Raw genomic sequence first — 16,619 nt, forward strand, 5'->3', positions numbered from 1 at the left:
AAAATAAAACCCCCAATAATTTTTCCTTAAGTACTTATAAATGTAATATGCCCATATCTTGTCTCAGTGTAGTCCTTCATGGTTTTACTAAGGGCTTATCTGAGCCTGCTCACAAACCAGTCATGTAGGCATTGGGATTCATGGCTCTTCACAGCTGAATTGTAGTTTCTAGACAACAAAACTTCCCCATTGTCTCATTTGACTCTTAAAATAACCCTGCAAGGTACATTTCATTATCCCTATTTTACAGAGACACTCCAGAATCCACATTCTGTTTAATACACCCCAAAACTCATTATCAGTTTTTGTAAGTCCATTACCAATAACAGGGTCACAAAATCAGACTACTATACATTTTTTATTACTACCAGATTCAGCAAAAAAGTTGCTGACGTCATTGATGAACCGGAGTATTTCCAGTGTGAACGTTAGCTGCTGTTTTCTTTCACCTTAATGGATAAGACAAAAGTGAATCAACTAAGGCATTTCTTGTCATAGTTTGCCAGTGAGATGAGCAATGCTGAATCGAATCAGTCTTCAAATTCTGGAAGAGTATTTTCTCAACTTTTTCGGCTACTCACAATGTAATGGCTGCAGGTGCAATGCAATTTTTAGGTTCAATCTGCATTATTAGTGTTTTCTTGATCACTTTCTAAAATGCAGACAATCCACAGAACAAACCATCGAGCTCTGATTTGTAGAGTTTACTGATTTCTATGGTGTAAACACTCCCACTGTGGCTGATTTCAAGCTACCAGTGTGGGGTCGTGGAGTGAGAAGTTGGGGAGGGCTGAGCCATAGAACACACCATGCGCTGTTTCTACCATACAGATAAACCAGGTATGAAAATCTCAAGTGCCTAGGTAATAGCAGAAGGCAGCAAAATAAATCAGGAAGTGATACCTTTTGAGTACATATTAACTTTGTTTTTAATAGAATTTATTTAATTGTACATTTCTATAATTTAATAATGGTTGGGTTTAACAATCTTTGGCTCCCAAAATCCCTAAAGCTTTAACCAGTGCTTTCACAGGCGATAGAGCCTGGTGCAGCTCTGGACATACCAACTTCTGCTTGCCTTTCCACTGCCTCTTTCCTCCTTTTGTGTTTGCTGGAGCGGCAGACTCCCAGACTCCACGGGGGTGGGGTGGGGGCGGTGAACTACCTCAATCGTGCAAAACAAGCGAATACCCCAGGGAATTCCTGAGCAAGCAGTCAAAAGGAAATCTAAGTGTTGCCAGGCCTCACGCACAGAGCTGCCTGACCACCTGAACCTGCTTCTGATCAGCTACGTGCTCAGGAAATAAGCTTCTCTCTTATTTGCGCACCGTGATTTGGTCTATTTGTTACAGCAACATAGCTGAGTTGCACAGGCTTCATTTAAAAGTCTCCCCTATTTCTTCTCTCAGCTCTGAGTCTAAGTCCTCAACTGGGAGAGGGAATAGCTTCACTACTCTGATTAGTTTAGAGTAGGGTTCTCAACCGCAACCCTCCTGGCATTTGGGACCAATGACTCTTTGCCATTGTATGCATTGTGAGATGTCAAGCCTCCCACTCGATGCCAGTGGCATGCCCCAGCCAGTTGTGATGATCAAAAATGTCTCCAGACATTACCAAATGTCCCCTGGGGGCGAAAATCACCCCTACTTGAGAACCACTGGTCTAGAGAATCTACTCTTTTTACAAAAATTTAATTGTATTAAAATTTTTTATTGCAATGTAATTGGCATATAATATTATATTTGTTTCAGGTGTGCAACATAAGGATTCAATATTTCTCTACATTGTGAAATGATCACCACAATAAGTCTAGTTCCCACCTGTTCCCATATGTAGTTACAAATTCTTTTTCTTATGATGAGAACTTTTAAGATCTATTCTTTTAGCAACTTTTCAAATATGGAATACCTTATTATTATTATTTTTAAAGATTTATTTATTGGGCAATGGTGGCTCAGTCAGTTAAGCATCTGCCTTTGGCTCAGGTAATGATCCCAGGGTCCTGGGATTGAGTCCCACATCAAGCTCCCTGCTCAGCGGGGAGCCTGTTTCTCTCTCTGCCCCTTCCCCGCACTCATGCTCTCTCTCTCTCTCTCTCAAAAATAAATAAATAAAAATACTTATTTATGGGGCGCCTGGGTGGCTCAGTCGTTAAGCGTCTACCTTCGGCTCAGGTCATGATCCCAGGGTCCTGGGATCGAGCCCCACATTGGGCTCCCTGCTCCGCGGGAAGCCTGCTTCTCCCTCTCCCACTTCCCCTGCTTGTGTTCCCTCTCTCGCTGGTCTCTCTCTGTCAAATAGATAAATAAAATCTTAAAAAAAAAAAAAAAGAACTTATTTATTTATTTTAGAGAGAGTGCGTGCATGTGCACATGCGTGAGCAGGGGGAGGGGCAGAGGCAAAGGGAGAGAGAGAGAACCTCCAGCAGACTCCACGCTGAGCCCGGAGCCCTGCACAGGGCTCAATCCCACGACCCTGAGATCATGACCCCAGCCAAAACCAAGAGTTGGACATTTAACTGACTGAGCCACCCAGGCACCCCCTGCAATACCATATTAGTAACTATAGTCACCATGTTGTACATTACATTCCCATGACTTATTTCTTTTGTTACTGGAAGTTTGTACCTTTTGACTGCCCATTTTGGCCATCCCCCACCCCTACCTCTGGCAACCGCCAATCCATTCTCTGTATCTATGAGTTTGGGTTTTTTGTATGTTTGTTTGTTTGCTTTTGGTACAGAATCTACTCTTAATCTACCAAGACCTTGGCAAGGTAATAGCCTTCCTTGTGCCTCAGAGGTGGACCATCTGGGCTTGGATCCTATCTAACACTCCTGGTTGTGGGATCTTGAGCAAATTACTTAACCTCTTGCTGTCTCTGTTTCCTCATCTGTAATATGGGGACAATAATAGTGCTTATCTCATAGTGTTGTTAAAATGGTATGTATTAAAAAATGTAAAGCACTTAGAACAATGCTTGGTATAGAGCAGGTGTGGAATAAATGCCAGAGGAGATGATTTCAGGCCTCCAGACCTAGACCATTCTTTCTTTTTTTTTTTTAAGATTTTATTTATTTATTTGATAGAGAGAGACACAGTGAGAGAGGGAGCACAAGCAGGGGGAGAGGGAGAGGGAGAAGCAGGCTTCCTGCTAAGCAGGGAGCCCGATGTGGGGCTCGATCCCAGGACCCTGAGATCATGACCTGAGCGGAAGGCAGACGCTTAACGACTGAGCCCCCCAGGCGCCCCTAGGCCATTCTTTCTTACTATCAAAATTGTATCTGACCTTGAAGGCACAGATCAAATGCCACCTCCTTCATGAAGCCCTGTGCTAGTTGCCTAGCCAATCCCCACCCTCCTTACCCTACTCCCTTAATCCTCCTTCCCCCAGCACCCCTGCCCTTCTTTCTTGCTATGAAACTGCAATTTTGTTCTTCCAGCTCCAGTTAGATACTTGTTTTGTCAGCCTCCCTTGTAGCTGAAGTTGGCTGGGGTTCTGGGAAGGGTTTTTCTTCTCCTGACAAAAGAAGCCAACAGTGCTGGTGCTGTGTCTTGCCTCTCCTTCCTTCCTTGAACATGAATGTGATGGCAGGAGCAACAGTGGCCACCTTGTGACCATGAGGAAAAGCCAAAGCAAATGCGCAGACGTTGTTGAGCTGCCGAGCCCTTGCCAGCAGCTGCCTGCTTTCTTGTTATTTGAGAAAAATAAAACTTTTTAGTCAGGACTTTTGATACACACTTTCCCTCTCCTGCATTACATCTGTTAATTGAGCACCCACTGTGTGCTAGAACTGGGCAATATGGTGAGCAAGTTGCATCCCTGTCCTCAAGGAATTTCATGGTAGACCAGGGGGCTATGGGAACCCAGGAGCCAAATCAGAACAGGGTCAGTCAGGGAAAGTTCCTGAAGGAAGGAATGCTGGGGTGAGTTTAGAAGGGCCAGAGGGGACAATGTGCAAAGGCATAGAGGCAAGGGGCCACATCCCACATGGGAAACAGTTGCAGGAGGCAATTCTAAAGAAGGAAGAGATTGGGGGGAGGCCCAAAGGGCACCCCCGCCTTGTCCCCAGCCATATCGCTCTCCTAAGCCTCATCAATTCTGCCTTGTGCCAGACTCTTCTTCCTCAGGGTAGGGCACCTTGTTGCACAACTCTAGGGCCACTGTTCTTGGTCACACACAGATCTCTTCTCAGGGCTCGGCGGGGTGTGTCTCCTCCACTAGAGCCTGAACCCAGCTCGGGGACAGACCAAGACTGACTCATTTCTGTGTCACCCAAAGCCTGCACGGGGCCCGGCAAAAAAGCAAAAATGATAATGATGATGACGATGACGATGACAACCAAGTACTTCCCAGCTGCCAGGCCACCCTCTAAGCACCTTACAGGTGTCATCTCACGTATTCCTCACCACCACTCTGTGATGGCTCACCAGGGTTGTGCCCACTTTCTAGATGGCACAGGGAGACTAAGAAACTTTCCCAGGGCCGTAGCTAGTAAGTGGTTGAGCAAAGGGAGTGGCTTAGTCCATGTTGGGAGACAGGAAGGAGTGCAGCTGTCAGCTCTCCTCAGGCCCCTGTCATTAGCACCAGCAATGAAGCCACGAAGTCATGGGAGTGCTATGCAAATGATGCTGACTTGGCTTATAGTTAGCCCTCCGTGCCCTCCGTGCCCTCCGTGCCCTCCGTGGAGGTGGAGCGCTGAGCCGCGTCCTCACGGCCAGGGCAACTGCCCCAGGCACTTGCTCAGCTCCTCCATCAGGGGTGAGGGAAATGCAACTATCATGGAGGTGGGACCTGAGGCAGCCCTATTTCTCCTTTTAATGTCCTTGCCCCATCCCTTCTCCACCCACATTTCTGTTCTAAGAAAGGATAAATGGATTCAAGAAGAAATTAAACTCAAGGATCAGCACGCAGGGCAATGCTTAACTCAGAAGGGCAGCACGGATGGCACAGTGTCAGGCTGGCCGAGGCACTTCTGGGATGGGCTTCCAAAGCTCAAGTGCACAGCGTGTGACCTCCGCTGAAGCAAGATGGACCATGGGGCGTTGGGACAGGAGAAGTGAAGAAAGCAGAAAGAGCAAAGAGAACAAGGCATGTTCCCCAAGATCTTATTTCATGAATGCAAGTCTTACTTTATGCAGCAAGAAGCTGAGATTCAGATAGACGGGTGACTTGTTCAAGTCTCCCAGCTGACAGGTGGACTCGAATCCAACCCCTGCCCCAGCAGAGAAGCCCCATTCCCTGACCCTGGTTAGAGGTCCCTAAAATCCCCTCTCGCAGGTGCTCTGCCCTTCCCCGCCCCCCACCCCAAATCTGAGACTGATCCTACAAGGAAATGGAATGCCTGACTTTCTAGCACTTTTCTCCCAAAGGCCCAGCCCTGCTGAGTCACTGGTGAGGCCAGGGCCTCTGTACCCACAGGTCTTGCTAAACTGGATTTCCCCTTCAGTTCAGCCCACATTTCCTAAGCTCCTGCTGTCACAAGGGCCTGGGCCCAGGGTGGGAGGGATACTAGGGGACATCAAGCTCACAGTGCTTTCCCCGCCCAGCTCACTTGATCCTCATGTGCACCAGGAGGGAGGCAGAGTGGGGATTCTTGTCCTATTTTATAGATGGGGAAACTAAGACCCAGAAATAGAGAGGAACTTGCACAAGGTATTAAGGCAACTCAGGGGCAAGGCTGACTTCCAGAGCCCTAACTCTTGATTCAGGAGCTGCTTATCCTTCCTTGTTGCCCACCTTGGAGGAGGGGACTGAGGTGGATTTCAACAGGTGGCAAAAGGCGAATGGGATAAAGGTTTACTAGAGGAAGTGGGTGGCAGGCAGTTGAAGGGGTAGGAAGCCCGTGAGGTTGGGGAAAATCATCCTGGGCCTTGAATGTCAGGTGAACGGCCCTTTCCCTGTAGGTAGACTGCTAACATTGCGCCTGTGAGCCTCAATTGAACACAGAGCCAGCTAAGTTAAACAGGCCCAGGGCAGTAACGGGGTTGGGGGAATTAGAAGCAGAAGAGCAGTTGTGCAGAGAACAGAGCTGACTGAGGGTGGATGCTTGTTGTTTTTGCCTACCTGGGATGGAAGCCCCTTCTTCCGGTGGCTATACCAAAGCCCTCCAGAATCTCCTTTGGCTTCCCAAGCCACCCCAAACGGGCATAAAGCCTAATTTCAAATGTATCCTGGCCTGGCCGACACAGCTCCAGGACAAGCGGTCACTGCCCTGTACCCAGGTTAGACCATCAGCCTCTCCCTCTTGGGAATCTGACTTGTGACACAACACAAATTTAGCCTCTCACAGTTCTGTAGGTGAGAAGTCTAACAGGTCTCACTGGGGTCAGCAGGACTGCATTCCTTTCTGGAAGCTCTAGGGGGAAAATCCATTTCCTTGCTGTTATCCCTGCTGCTGCAGCTACCTCTCCAACGCCCCACCCCCCCCGCCCCCCACCCCGTCCCCTTAATTTCCTTGCTTTGTCCAGCTCCTAGAAGCCACCCACAGACCTTGGTTTGTGGTGCCTTTTTCCCTCTGCAAAGCCAGGAATGTCAGGTCAATCCTCACCTTACGCTATTCTGACCTCTTCTGCCTCCCTCTTCCACTCTTTCTCCTTTTTTCTCCTTTTTTCCCCCTTTGTTAATCTTTAGGACGCCTGGGTGGCTCAGTCGTTAAACGTCTGCCTTCGGCTCAGGTCATGGTCCCAGGGTCCTGGGATCGAGTCCCACATCGGGCTCCTTGCTCAGCAGGGAGCCTGCTTCTCCCTCTCCCACTCCCCCTGCTTGTGTTCCCTCTCTCACTGTGTCTCTCTCTGTCAAATAAATAAATAAACTCTTTAAAAAAAAATAAAATAAAGTAATCTTTACACCCAATGTGGGGCTCGAACTTACTACCCCACGACCAAGAGTCCCATGCTCTACTGACTAAGCCAGCCAGGTGCCCCATCCCTCTTCCACTTTTAAGGACCCTTGTGTCATTGTGACATGAGCCCACCCAGGTCATTGAGGATCATCTCCCTGTGTTAAGGTCAGCTGATGAGCAACCTTACTTCCATCTGCAATGTTAATTCTCCTTTGCCATGAAACCTTACTTAGTCAGTTTCCAGAGATTAGGATGCAGACCTCTTTGGGGGCCATTATTCGGGCTGCCACAGTCTCTAACCCCAGTGCCTGCCACAGTCTGGAGCCCCGCAAAGGCTGAACATCTTCCTTCTTAAACCAGGTTCCCTCTCTGACTCCACCATGCTCCTGGGCCCCCAAACTCCAAAGATAGGAAGGATGCCCTGGCTCCTTCCTCCCCAGCCAGCCAAAGCCCAAGCTTGTCCCATTTTCCCTTCAAGAGGGCCTGGCTTTTATGTTCCCACTGCCTCCTTCCCAAGAGATCTGATAAGGGGACTGAGGGCTTTGGAGTTGGTTGTAACTGTGTTCTTATCCCTGTCCCTTAGATGGCTCTTCTCAGCCTCAGTTTCCCATTTATAAAGTGGGGTATTAATATATATGTCCCCAAGAGTGTTGTCGGGATTAAATGATATTGTGCCCATAACAAGCCCAGAATACTGGCACTTAATAAATGAGAGTATCCCCTCTTCTTGCCCATCTTCAATGTCTCCCCAGTTTGGCTAATAATCCAATTTCCCTGGGAGAACTGTTGACAGGGCAGATTCCCAGGACTCTCTCCTTTGGAGGCTTCCACTCAGGTGGCTGGTGTTAGGAGCAAAGTTAGGGTTAGGCTGTGGCCCAAGGAAGTGTGCATTGTTAACAAAGGCATCATATGCTAGGCAGAGTGTGGTCCCCTCAGACCACCAGAACCTCTCCCAGAGTGTTAAAGTCATCTCCCTGCCTGCCTCTGGCCTCGCCCCTCCAAACACATTGCCGGATTGCCCTGGGCTTCAGTTACTCCATATGTAGAAGTTGGGCTGCCCTCTGTAAGGTTCTTTCAGCTTTGACTTTCTAGGAAACTAGCACTCCCCTCCAGTTAATGTCTTCCTGATTCATCCAGTCAGCAAAGAACTTTGGGACTCGGGGTTGATGTGACCTGCAGAAAGGCCCAGAACAGCATGTTCTAATAATAAGATGCATATAGGATCTTGTGGGGAACAGCAGGCTGTTGAAATGCTCCAAGAAAAAAGGAGATTTTGTGTTCAAAGATGTTTGTGCAACACTGTTTCCATAGCTCCCATCTCGGAGCTCCAAAATGTGTGATTACATGTTAAAGGCTCTGAAAAGGCCTGCAGGAGAGAAAGCTCTTTCACCTTATCCCAACCCTTCCCCAAACCATGCAAGAGCACAGTCCTTTCCCCCAGAATATGGTTCAGTATACTTTGGCGCAGCTTTGGGAAATGCCACCAGCTTCAATCCCTGACATTCTCCAGGTCAGCCTTTCTATCCTGGAGTCCAGGCCTGGGCACCATTGCTGCCCATTTTGGACAGTGCCAATTCCCAGATCCGGAGTTCTTCTATCCCTCCATCAGGACAGCTAGGGAGGGGAAGGAATCAGAAACAGACCCTCGGAAGCCAGGGGCATGGAACAGAAATGGTCTTTTCATCAGCTTTGGGATCCCAAGGTGTGGCTGGTAAATCCTCTCAGCATCCTGGGGCATGTACGGGGTGGGGAAGAAACTGAGTCAGCTGTCATGAGACCAAGAGCCTAGTCCTGGCCCTGCTTCCAACCCACCCTGGGCCCTCAGGCACATCACTTCCCCCCTGTAGGTTTTTATTCTCATTTACGAGACAAAATAATGTCACTCTTACTATTCACATTTTGGAATGCATATGGGGTTGTGGATAGGAAAGTACATCGTAAAATTATCATGTCATTTGCCAGGACATTATACTGAGAGGTATCTTGATTAAGTCACTGCGGCAATGGGGTATGACCGAGCCCACTCAAGACGTGCTTTATCACTTTGCTTCCCAGCTCTGTGATGTTGGGTAAATCACTTTATCTCTCTGAGCCTCAATTTCCTTTGTCTGTAAAATGAGGATTAGTGTCATTGTCTTGCAGGGTTGCTGTGAGGATTGAGATGAAAAGGACCTTACTTCTGAGCTCCCGGGGAAGAGGAATCATGTTTTTCTTACTCTCTACTATATTCTAGCCACTGGCTTAGACAAAGTGCTTCATAAAAAGAAGTCATAAAGTACTGAATTTAAGAGCTTAGAGAAATGCTAGCCTAGCAAAGTTTCTTTAGCATCTCCTTCTCTCCTTTATATTACTTGTTCACATCCCTTCTTCAACATTCTCCCCCTTCCTGTCCCAGGCTCACCTCACCCCCACCCCACCCCACCCCACCCCCCAGCTCCCCAGGTTTGGCGGTCTCTCCCTTTCTCCTGGTTACAATTCCACAGAGTTGTAACCTGGAGACCAAAACTGAGGCCCAGAAAGGGAAAGGGACTTGCCCAAGGTCACACAGCAAGGCGTCTAGATATGAACTCAAATCTGAGTCTGAAGTCAAGCATGAGGGGAACCTCACAGAGGGAAAGAAGGAAAATGCCTCAGTTTCCACCTCCTCCACCATCAGGCAGTTTAATGGCAGGATAACAAAATCAAGTCTGTGCAGAAAGAGGATGGGTGAACCCAGCTTGGAGGCCGTTCATACAGAAAGACCTAGGAGTTTTAAAAGACCCTCTGAAAGGTAAGTAAATGTTAGCCCAAGCATCTAACTTGGTGTCCAGCACATAGTAGGTGCATAACCATTGTTTGTTAAAGTGTAATATGAGCCAACAAGGTGATAGAGCTACAGAGCAAAGCTAACACAGCCTTAGGTCATATTAACAGAAGGACAGAGTCTACAGTGAAGAAGGTGACCCATATCTCACCATCTCCCATCCTAGGTTCAATCCTGGGTTCTGAACAGAATAAGCTCTGGACAAACAGAGATAATCCAGGGGATGTGTGGGATATTAAGATCAAAGCCAAGGGGCGCCTGGGTGGCTCAGTCGTTAAGCGTCTGCCTTCGGCTCAGGTCATGATCCCAGGGTCCTGGGATCGAGCCCCACATCGGGCTCCCTGCTCAGCGGGAAGCCTGCTTCTCCCTCCCCCCATCCCCCTGCTTGTGTTCCCTCTCGCGCTGGTCTCTCTCTGTCAAATAAATAAATAAAATCTTTAAAAAAAAAAAAAAAAAAAAAAAAGATCAAAGCCAAGAGAAGTGGCTGGAGGAGCAGGGCACTAAGCCTAGGGATAAGCACTGCGTGGACAGACTTGGTCACAGTCCCCAGGTATCTGCAGGGCTTCCTGCAGGACAGAGGGACCATGTGGGGCTACGAGCTCCAGAGGTCAGGACCTTGGGATGTCACTAGAGGAGATGCCAGCTCAATATATAAAATAATTTTCTAAAATTCTTTAGAGAACTGCTTTGGATGGTCATGGGCACCCTGCCATGAGGGGTGGCAGAGGTTGGGTTAGATGTCCTTAGCTCAGAACCTACCAGGCTCCCAAATTATAATCTCCAGAGGGACATATTAGTCCATCTGTTTCTACTTAATTTTTAACTAAAAATAGCTGACAGTATATAGTTCAACCCTGATGGGCACCCTTGGCTATATGTCAGATACTGAATGTCATGCCTACTAAGTGCGGTTTCCAAGGCCAGTGGGAAGCCCCACAATAGGTCTGCTGCGACCCTGTCTTTCATTTCCCTACATTCAGCCTATATATTGTACTGCCGTATATTGCAGTACACTGGTGCCAGGTTGGGCGGATTTGAGGATCAAACAATGCATTTTAACTGAATCAGCCCCTACAGAGTAGACAAGTGGATTCAAAGAGTCCCTGCAAAGAAACCACAGATGGAGATAACTCTAATCCAGAAAGTGCAAGCGAGAGCAGGAAAAGTGCGGGACAGACCCCTGGCTGCTCCGCACTCAAGGCCTTCATCAGCCACCTTACCACGTTGAAAACAATGAATGGGATCTCATACACACGGTAATGCTTACTGAAATAATAATAGGAAAACTACTTGGTATGTGGACTTCCATCCACTATTTTGGTAATTAAATTCACACTGAGTATATATTGGGCCTTTAGACATTAGCTAATCATCACAGTACTTGTATATCATTTCTAAATCTATAAATATGCATCTGTTAGGAGTGCCTAAAGCATTTTTCTTGAGAAGCCTGTGCAATCGAAAAGTGTGACAGGGGCACCTGGGTGGCTCAGTGGGTTGCGCATCTGACTCGATTTCGGCTCAGGTGGTGATCTCAGGGTCACAGGATTGAGCCCTGGGTCAGGCTCTGTGCTGGGTGTGGAGCCTGCTTGGGATTCTCTCTCTCCCTTTCCCTCTGTCCCCGCCCGCACCACCCCCCCTCCAAAAAAAAAAAGAAAAAAAAGAAAGTGTGGCAACCACTGCCCCAGATCCTCAGACCCAGCTAGACACTAGGGGATGCTGCTCCCTGTTTGGGTTTCAGGGTTGAATCAGATTTGTTTCAGATTTAGGAACTAAGAAAAACTAGGGGGGAGTGTGCCCCCTAGTAAAAATTGTTGAGCCCCTCCCCAACAACATATCAAGATTAATGGGAAGAAACCAAAAGCTCTTAAAAGGTTTTCCCCAGCTCAGATTCTCCAAGGTAGGTGCCTATTTAAACAGCCAGAGCCAGGGCACTTGGGTGGCTCAGATGGTTAAGCGTCTGCCTTCGGCTCAGGTCATGATCCCAGGGTTCTGGGGTCGAGTCCCGCATTGGGCTCCCCGCTCTGCGGGAAGCCTGCTTCTCCCTCTGCCTCTCTCTCTGTCTCTCATGAATAAATAAATAAAATCTTTAAAAAAAAAAAGAATAAAAAATAAACAGCCAGAGCCAGTCCAGCCTCCTTTCTCATTCTGTCACCTAAGTTTCTTTGTCTCCTCTCTCTTTTCCATCTTTTTCTCCTGTCTCCCCACCACCCCCACACACATGTAATTTGGCAACAGGGAAAACCAGAAAGGAGGTGTCCAGTGCAAGAGAAGGAGCTTGCTGCATCTTGAATGTCAGACAAATCTGGATTAAGTTCCCACCACTACCTTCCACTGACTGGGATCACTGCACACCACATTCATTCTCAGAGCCTCAGAATCCTCCCCTGGAGAAACAGACATGCCTACAACTCAGCAATAAAATGCGAACCTAACTTTAAAATGGTCAAAGGATTTGAATAGACATTTCTCTGAAGAAATGGTCAGTAGCACCTGGAACGACGCTCGACATCTATTTATTAAGAGAAATGCAAATCAAAAGCACAATGAGAGGGGCACCTGGCTGGCTCGGTTGGAAAAGCATATGACTCTTGATCTCGGGGTCATGAGTTTGAGCCCTATGTTGGGTGTAGAGATTATTTAAATAACGAAAACTTTAAAAAGAACACAAAACAAACCCACAATGAGATACCACTTCATACCCTCTAGGATGGCTACAATAAGAAATCCAGAAAATAACATGTGCTAACAAGGATGTGGAAAATTGGGAGGCTTCATGTATAGTTGGTGGGATTGCAGAATGGTACAGCCCCTTGGGGAATGCTTAGTGATTTCTCTAAATGTCAAACATAGATTCACCATATGACCCTGCAAGTCCACTCCTAAGTATACATCCAAGAGAACTGAAAACCTATGTCCACATAAAAACTCTCACATGAATGTCCACATCAGCTTTATTCATAACAGCCACAAAGTGGAAACAACCCAAGTGTCCATCAACTGATGAACGGATAAACAAAATGTGATAGAATCATACAACACCATTCAGCCAGAAAGAGGGATGAAGTGCTGGTGACATGCTACAGCATGGACAAACCTTGAAAGCATGATGCTAAGTGAAAAAAAAAAAAGCCAGTCAGGAAGGAGCACCTATTACATGATTCCATTCATATAAAATATCCAGAATAAGCAAATCCATAGAGATAATCCACAACGTAGATTAGTGGTTGCCAGGGGAAGGAGGAAGTGGGGGATGACTGCTAAAGGGTCCGGGGTTTATTTGGGGATGATAAAAATTCTAAATTCTAAATTAGATAGTGGTGACGGTTGCATGACTCTGTGAATATACTAAAAGACACTGACTTGTACACTTTAAAAGGGAGAATTTGATGGCATGTGAATGATATCTCAATAAAGTTGTTATTGAAAAAAAAAAAAGAATGAGGACACCTCCGCCAGCGCGGGAGAGAGAGCGCTCTAGGACGGTGGCCTGGAGGGGATTTCAAAGCACAGGTTTAGAGGCGTTTTAGAGGGCTACGCTAGCCCCCAGGTCCACGGGTTTCAGAGACAGGGGAGGTCCCATTATTTATAGATCTGCTTGGTTTGGACCCCAAACCAAACACCGCACACGTCCCTCGCCACAACTCCCCCTAACACACACGCCTGATTCAACTTTTCTGGCAGTTTCTAAACAAAGCAGTATAAAATAATAAGCACATGACCATCATCTTTTGTCCCCCTTACCAAAAAAACGGATTGGCTGGAGGCCTGAAGGCCGCCTCTGAGGAGAGGGGCTGGGATGCTCCCTCGGAGCTGAGGGGGCTCCTGATGCTGGGGGCGGGGTTGGGGGGCGGAGCTCCCTTCCAGGCCACGCCACCTGGGTGAGCCTCTGACAGGCAGCAGGGCTCCCCTCCCCCAAGGCCCGGCTCTGCCTGTTCAGCATTTCCAGCATTTTCTCCCCAAAGGTGCCTTTGAGCCCAAGGCGGAGGAGACGACTGGCCTCCTCATCTTCTCGAGTCTACCAGGCCTGGCCCAGAGAGCCTAGGGCGCCTTCGGAGGGGGTGTCCGGAGGGCAGCTGCCTTCACTTGCTGGTCAAAGCACAGAGACTGGGATGTTTTGGGGGGAAACACCTTCGTCCTCCCAAGTGTTTGGTCCCACAAGGGCAGAATGGACGAAGCCTTCAGAGATCGAGTTTGGCCCTTCAGGGGAAACTGAGGCTCAGAGCCATCAAAGGTTTTTCGGAAGGTCCCGCAGCAAGTTAGCGACAGAAACAGGAGTTGGTCACCTGCTGTGACCAGACATGGGCTGGCTGAAGCCTCAAAACAACCCAGGGAGGTGAATATTTGTCATCCTCCCCTGATACCTCCAGAGATGGAGACTGAGGTGCTCACCCAGCTGGGAAGGTGCAGAGCTGGGATTCAAATCCAGGTCCACCTAGGAACCACAAAATCTCAGGCCGGTGGAAGAGCCTGTTCTCCTAAAAATTAACCCTCCACCCCGCCCCTCACCCAGCACGTGTGTCCCATTACCTGTGGTCTGGAGGCCCGTGTTGGCTGCCAGGAGAGCCTTGTGTGGACTGTGCCAATGCCAGGCTGGGCAGGGGAAGAGGGCGGTGGGAGAGGCCAGGCCACACCCCCGTGACAGGGAGGGGGCGGGGCATGAGTTGCCCTGGGCCGCACTCAGTTCACCAGGGTGGCATTCCTTCCTGCTGGTGCTATCGGGCCCCAGGACTTCCTGTCTGACTTGAGGCTTCCTCATGACACCCCAGGCACAGCAGATGGGGCTCCTAAACCCCCAAACCCACCCCCTGATCATGGCCATGACTGCTGACTCAGGGCACGGTGATGCAGGGGGTAGTTGCCCTGCCCTTGGCTGGTGCAGGGAGGAGGTGGGGTGTGTCCCAGATCCCACCTCATTGGTGAGACTGACTCAGGACCCAGCTGTGTGGGCCAACCCAATGCTTTCCCAAGGGGTGAGGTTGGGCAGGCAGCAGGACCAGAGGCCCAGGGCTCAGAGGACTGGGGGACTCCTGTGAATGGGACTGGCAGTGCCCTCTTCTGGTGAGGAAACTGGGCAAAGGCTAGAATATCCATTGCCTTGTGCAGACAGGAAAACACAGGTCCCAAGGGGGTGAGGGGTGGGGACTGACCTCCTACAGTGAGTCCAAGAATAACCCCAGCTCAGCCTGCCTCTGCTTCTTACTCACTTATCAAACACTTTGGAAGTAGGATAGTAAACAAGTCCTACACTGCCTTGGGAAGCGCCCAGGCCAGCTAGAGACAGGCCATGACAGGCCCCATGAAGGCAAGGCCCAGGGAGCTATGGGTTCCCAGGAGGGCTTTCTGGAAGAGGAGTCATTTGGATCCTAAGCTCAGGCCAAAATCTCGGAGTCATCCTTGACTCTTGGCTCTTTCATACTCTGTATCTGACATATCTGGAAAACCCTGTTGGCCCCACCTTCAACGTATCCCAAAGCCAGGCTATTCTCTCCACCTCCATGGCAACCACCCTGGTCCAGCCAACATGAAAGAGCAAAAAGAAGCAGGTGGAACTAATTTTATTAAAATAGCATTAAAAAATATGCCACTAGTCTGTCTGCTCCTGCCCTCAGCCCAGCCGCTGTCCTAATCATGGCAACCAGAGGGATCTGGTTAAAACCCAAGACAACTCATGTCCCTCCCAGGGCTCCCAACTCACTCAGGATAAAACTCAAGGTCTTACATAGCCCTCCACCATCTGGGACCCACCTCTTGCTCTCTCTGACCTTAATTCCAATGACTTCCTCTCTCACTCTGCCCAGCTACACTGGAATGTGCCCCAAGCCCTCCAGTTAGGTTCCACCCTCGGGGCCTTTGCACTCGCTGTTCCCTCTGCCTAGAATGCTTTTCCCCCAATAGCCTGCTGGTTCCTTTCCTCACTTCTTCAGGTCTCTACTCAAATGTCACCTTCTCCAAGAGGCCTTCCCTGACCACCCGGTACAAAGTAGTAACCGCCAGCACCACCTTTTCCTGTCATCCCGCTTTATTGTTCATCAACTGACATACTATATGTCTTCTGTTATGTGTATTTCCTCCTCATGTATTGTTTGCTCCAGGAACCTAGGCCGGTGTCTGACACACAGTAGGTGCTCAATAGATTTTGTTGACTGAATGAATGACCTGAAAGGGAAGCTGAAGAAGCATTGCAAGGGCATTCCAGGCAGGGGAACCGGGAGTGCAAAGGGTTAGGAGGAAGAGGCCCTGCTTGTGCTGAGGGTCTAGAAATAACTCAGTGCAGCAGGAGAGTGGGGCCTGGAGGAGGGGAGAAGGGAAAGCGAGAGGCAGGGCCTTGGGAGCCAGACCTCGGGGGCCAGGTGTTATCCTGAGAGTGATGGGGAGCCACGCAAGAGGGACATGATCAAATCTACTACATTTTAGACAACAATTTGGCTGCCATGTTGTGGATTGGTGAGGCTGTGAGGGGTAGGCATTCAGGTGAGCACGAGCCATGACAGGGGAGATAAGGACTAGGGACAGGGTCACTGCACTGTCCCAAACAGTAGCCACCAGCCACGTGTGGCTATGGAGTCCTCGTAATGTGGCTGGTCAGAATTGAGATGCGCTGTTAAGTGTAAAAGACACCCAAAACTTGCTATGAAAAACAAGAATACGCAATAGCTCACTAATAATTTTGGTATTACCCGTTAAAAAGATAATATTTTGGGTACACTGGGTTAAAGAAAATATGTTATTAAAATTAGTTCCACCTGCTTCTTTTTGCTATTTTTAATGTAATTACTGGAAAATTTAAAAATGTTTGTAGGTACATAGAGCTTACAATATATTCCTGTTGGACAGCCCTGATTTAGAAGGTAGAACAGGCAGGGCTTGGTTGATGGCCTGGGAGGGTGAGGGAGACCCTCAGTCTGATTACAGGTCTCCTCTCCCTTCTAACTGCGCCTGTCTGATGAGACTGTGTAATCCAGAGGCAGA

The 16,619-nt window shown here is 48.6% G+C and overlaps 1 protein-coding gene across 1 annotated transcript in view; it reads right to left on the reverse strand.

The window, feature by feature from the left end:
* The window catches only part of TMEM40 (transmembrane protein 40), a 30,988-nt gene extending 16,774 nt beyond the window's left edge, over nt 1–14,214 (reverse strand). The window contains exon 1 of the mRNA XM_032412263.1: nt 14,178–14,214. The gene's annotated coding sequence lies outside the window, so the exon portion shown is untranslated. The remainder of the gene's footprint in view (nt 1–14,177) is intronic.
* Nucleotides 14,215–16,619: the final 2,405 nt, after the last annotated feature.

Source organism: Phoca vitulina, unplaced genomic scaffold (assembly GCF_004348235.1).
Source record: "Phoca vitulina isolate PV1807 unplaced genomic scaffold, GSC_HSeal_1.0 scaffold13, whole genome shotgun sequence".
Classification (NCBI taxonomy): domain Eukaryota; kingdom Metazoa; phylum Chordata; class Mammalia; order Carnivora; family Phocidae; genus Phoca; species Phoca vitulina.